Source organism: Megascapheus bottae, chromosome 7, assembly GCF_031878675.1.
Source record: "Megascapheus bottae isolate mThoBot1 chromosome 7, mThoBot2.hap1, whole genome shotgun sequence".
Lineage (NCBI taxonomy): Eukaryota > Metazoa > Chordata > Mammalia > Rodentia > Geomyidae > Megascapheus > Megascapheus bottae.
In genome coordinates this window covers 37,366,441-37,371,890 of record NC_143515.1, presented here as the reverse complement: position 1 = coordinate 37,371,890, position 5,450 = coordinate 37,366,441, and positions in this window count along the sequence as shown.

Below are 5,450 nucleotides of genomic sequence, written 5' to 3'. Positions count from 1 at the left end.
GTTGTTATAAACGATGATAATGTTATGTATTTCTTTTTTCTATGTACATCTTCTCGCCTCTATCATTTGATTAGAGTTTATTGTATTATCTTTCATGTTTTTAACTTCTCTGTATAATGATATCTCTACTAATGATTTTTTAGCTTTGAGTAATGTGCTTTTCCTTCACTTATGCACTTTTCATCTTTTATCAGTCTGTCCTTTTTGGTTTTGTTGCATTATTTATATACTGCAAAAGCATATAACACTTATACTTCTCTATAATTTTAATCCTATAGGTTTACCTTTATTCTTAATTTTCAATGTCATTGATTTCATCTTCATTTGTTTATCCAAGTAAATTACAAAAAGTCTTATGAAAATAATATTTTCTGAATTACTATGCTATTTGTGTTACATTATTTTTTCATAATTTGACCATAATATTTCTTCCTTCATTCCTTCCTTTCTTTTTACTTATATAGAATATAGAATAATGTAGGGCTGCTCTATATAGTATCTAGTTTTTTTTTTGCCAGTTCTGGGCGATGAAATCAGGGCCTGGGCACTGTACTTGGGCTTTCTCAAGGCTAGAGCTCTACCTCTTGAGCCTCAACACCACTTCCAGCTTTTTTCTGTGTATGTGGTACCAAGGAATTGAACCCAGGTTTTTGTGCATGCTAGGCAAGCACTCTAACACTAAGCCAAATTCCTGGCCCAATATCTTGCTTTTTTATGGAAAAATGTGAGATCTTTGTGCTTAGTTACCAAATATAACATTTTTATTCATTTTTTGTATATTTCAAACACATTTTGTTTATTAAATACATATTTCTTTGACAGAGTATTCTTTCACTATCAAAACCCCAAATGTTATTTCTATATACTTTAAAATATATTAAAATTATTGCCTTTTTAATTTTTTTTCTTTTGGGTTGGGCAAATCTTATCCCAATTTGCCTTTATTCCTATTGTACCAGTTTATTTCAACTTTATTTATTTATTGCCATTTCTGGGCTTGAACTCAGGGCCTGAGCACTGTCCTTGGACTTTCTCAAGGTAGAATGCTACCACTTGACCCTCAACACCACTTCTGGCTTTTTTCTACGTGTGTGGTACAGAGGAATCAAACCCGGGTTTTCATGCATGCTAGGCAAGCTCTCTACCAGTAGGCCAAACTCCTGGCCCCAACTTTATTTTTTTAACTATCCTTTTTATCCTGAGCTGTGGCTCAAATATAACTAGGCTCGAGTATAAGCCCAAGGAGAGAAAGGGAGAGAGAGGGGGGGAGGGAGGGAGGGAGAAAGGAGAGAGGGGGGGGGGAGGGAGGGAGGGAGAAGAGAGAAGAGAGAGAGAGAGAGAGAGAGAGAGAGAGAGAGAGAGAGAGAGAGAGAGAGAACAGGAATAGGTGGGTGGTAACATCTCTCTTTTTGATGTGGTGGGTGATCTCCAGGAATATAGAAATAACACTCATTTGTGAAGCTACCCTATTTGAGACATTTTATATTCAATCCTGAGAATGTACCTCCACTGGCATGTTTCAAATTTCAGATTTCAAGAAATGGTGTTCAAAAAGGCTGTATTGGTATAGAATTTCTATGTATTTTTGTTCATCAAAATTTTTACTATATCCTTAACCACTCACAGTTGAAGACAGAATTGTTTCTTCTTAATTTTCATAACTAATAATGTTCATACCTAAAATAATGAGATAAGTGAATTTAGGAAATATGGTAGCTGTGCTTAATTGGAAAATATTATATGTCAACGTTTGGAGGAAAAAATGTCTGCAAACTATTGTTTACTTTCATATATTTTATATCAGTATTCCTTGTTCTCCACTGCTATGTAGTCAGCCTCTAAGTTCTACTCCCAATAGGTGCTGCTCCTGGCATTTATATTGTTGTGGTTTGTATTTTGTTCTATACCATGCTCTCATTAGTAACTGTGTTGGGATCCGCTTGTGAGATTAGTCAGGCAGACGCTGGTGGGATGAGGAATAGAGACTTTGGGCGATAGTCAATCACAATGGTAGTAAGCTAGAAAGCAGATTCTTCAACACTAGTAATATCCTGAGATGTTGGTATCAGACTGGAAGATAAGGCATTGAGAAGAAAATAGTGAGTAAAAGAATGAAGAGGAGGCTGAAATACTGTGTTGAGGTTATTCTGGTTGAAAAGACAAGTATGTTGTTCAAGAAGTATCTGTGGGAATGTGGGAATGGAGGAGATACCAATTACTGAAGGTTTTCAAAAGACACCATGATGTGAGAAGGTCTAAGAAGCCACGGGGCATTTATTTCTTAAAAGTTTTGAGACTAATCTGTCCAAAACAAACTAATTCAGATGACGACAAAGAAATATTGTGAAAAATGTTTAAGTGGACTGACCAGCTTGAAGTAAAGGGTTTATGAGGTGAGATATATCAATCACTACTGAACGCTGAAACAATAGCAAATTTACATAGCATAAATGACTAGGTAGCCTATTTATTTTCCAACTATCTGCAGAAATATTTGAAGAACAGAAAAATTTATCTGTTTACTAAGGCTCAATCCCTGATACCAGTTCATTTTAGTTTTAACTATATTTACAAAAATTACATTAAGAAACATTAATTGGGTGACTTAAACATCTTTTACACAGCCCCATTTATTCCCTATAAAGCATATAAATACTAAATTGAATGCCCAAGGGCTTAGTATAGTTTTTAAAGAATTTTATGAATGAATAGTCACCTGGGTTTAAGTCCAGGCTACAGCCTTCTTTAAGCTGTAGGAATGTTTTGTTAAGGAATTTTGCTTCTGGCAGGCCTCTGCTTTTAGAATAAATCAGATCAAACTCAATTTTATCTTTGTTTTGCTTTTAGTTCACTGTTTATTTTGCAAATAACACTCAAAATCAACAATTGGGTATAGGGTGAATTTTAAGGAAATTGTGCCCACACTGCAGAGTCGGCATGAATTGCCTTGGGGGAATCATTAATTTGCTATTTTCCACAGTTTTCCTGGAAAGCAGATAGAGAAAGTTTTCTTCTTTTACTAAAGTAATTGTTGCCATGTAACAAAAGGACCATTTTCTAAAGAAATTTTAGAAACTTAAAAATTTATAATTTTTTCAAAAAGTCACTGCAATATCACCATGGGGAATGTACCACAATTATAGCTTTCTTTTCATTCATTCATTCATTTATTTATTTATTTATTTATTTATTTATTTATTTGTCACTTGTGGGGCTTGAGCTCAGGATCTAGGTGCTATCCTAAGCTCTTGTGCTCAAGGCTATCATTCTTCTACATTGAACCACAGCTCCATTTCAGATTTTTCTGGTACTTTTCTGGAGATAAGAGTTTCATAGACTTTTCCTACACATGCTGACTTTGTGATCCTCAGATCTCAGACTTTTTTTTTGTCAGTCTTAGGGCTTGAATTCAAGATCTGGGAACTGTCCTTGGGCTTTCTCAAGGCTAGCACTCTACAACGTGAACCACAGCACCACTTCCTGCATTTTCTGTGTATGTGGTACCAATGAGTTGAACCAGGACTTTGTGCATGCTGGGTAAGCACTCTACCACTAGGCCACAGACTCTTGAGTAGCTAGGATTACAGGCATGAGCTGCCAGCACCTGAGTGGATTTTCCTTTACTCTTCTTTTTCTCTTATATGTATATTTGAATGGTACTGTATAATTTTGATGGTTCAGTATCCACAGTTGTAAAGGGTTAATTGAAAGTTTACTTGGATTAATTGAACAAATATTCACTGGACTGTGTAAGCATATGCTCTTTGATTCTATTTATATGGTTTAATGGCTATATAAAATCCTTAATATTGCAATTTATTTAATCAAAATTCTATTGTTGAACAGTTAGTTTGCTGTTATAATTTTAATCCATGAAGATTTTTTTCTTTAATTTTTAGTTTCTATTTGTTGTAAAAGGAATATGCACAAATCATAAATCTAAAAATGTTTGTATGAAAATGCCCTTCCCATCTGTTTTCTATTCTTCCTTCTCTATCCATTTCATAGCTCATTCTTTAGAAGCAGTCTGAATATACACACTCCCTTTCTTTCCTACACAAATGCATGTCTGCCTTATACATTGTTTTTAGAGCACTGTACCCAGCTTTTCATTTTCATTTTAGCAAGATGGAGATAGTTTCTTATCTGCAAATGTCTCATTGTATTCCATTGTGTGTCCTTTTAGTCCATTGTCTATCAATACTCATCTATGTTATTGTTCTTGTTATATGATTTCTCTAGCCTATTGTACTGGCTTGTGTCCTACTTGAACAATGTTAAATTATTCTTGACTTTAATAAGGATGTATCTAGCTTCCCACACTAAGCCTTAGGTAGAACACTTAAGTAAGTTCCACCTGTTACTATGTTAATGTGTTTTAAAACCAAGAATAGGCAATGCGCTTTTTAGGGTCTGTGGGAATGTATTATTTTGTTTCTTGATCTCTTAACTGATGGGAGCATATTAATAAATTTTGTAGAATGAAGTCATCCCTGTATTTTTTAGTGATAAAGAATTCTACTCCTAGTATATAAACAATCTCTGTTCTTTGCTTCCATCTTAAATGAAATAATGTCTTTTATCATTTTTATTGTATATCCTTTTTTTTTTTTTTTGCCAGTCCTGGGCTTGTGCTCAGGGCCTGAGCACTGTCCTTGGACTTTCTCAAGGCTAGAGCTCTACCAATTGAGCCTCAGCAGCACTTCTAGCTTCTTTTTTCTATATATGTGGTTCCGAGGAATCGAACCTGGGTCTTTGTTCATGCTAGGCAAGCACTCCTCCCGGCCAATCCTTTTAAATACTGTATTATTGTTTTCCATTAGGAGACATTTTTCTGTTGTTGAGAATTTATATTATTTTGATTTTAAATTATTTCTTACGAGAAACAGACTTAACTAATTTTAAAAATTTTCTCCTCTTTCCTATAAACACTTTTTTTAGTGTAAGTTTCCTACCAATGCACTATCTAGCTCTTATCCTCTCATCAAGGAGACAATTTTGTGATCTGAAGGGATTTGTGAATAACTGCTTACCTTCCTGCCTATATGGTCTGTGCTGAGCATGTGCCACCTTTTTTCATTGTTGGTTTCAACTCTTCTCTGAGATTCAACTTAGATGTTAGTTCTTCAGATTCCTTCCACATTCATTTCCTCCAATCAGGATTGTTGGATAGGCTATTTGTCCCCAGAAGATGCTGTATTTCTTCTTAGCAGTGTTCACAGAGTTAATCACATTTGTTTTGTTTGGGCATTCAGGCTCTCCTCTTCCAAGCTCTAATTCAGACAGCTCCCTTTCTATACTCAGTGCCACTTCAGTACATCTACGGAATGGTGACATTACGAATACAAGATTCCAAGTGGTGAAACAATAGATAGGTCTTTATTAAATAAATTAACTCAATTTAGATTTCTAAAAATTTGAACACACCATACAAATGTCTTCATTTGAGG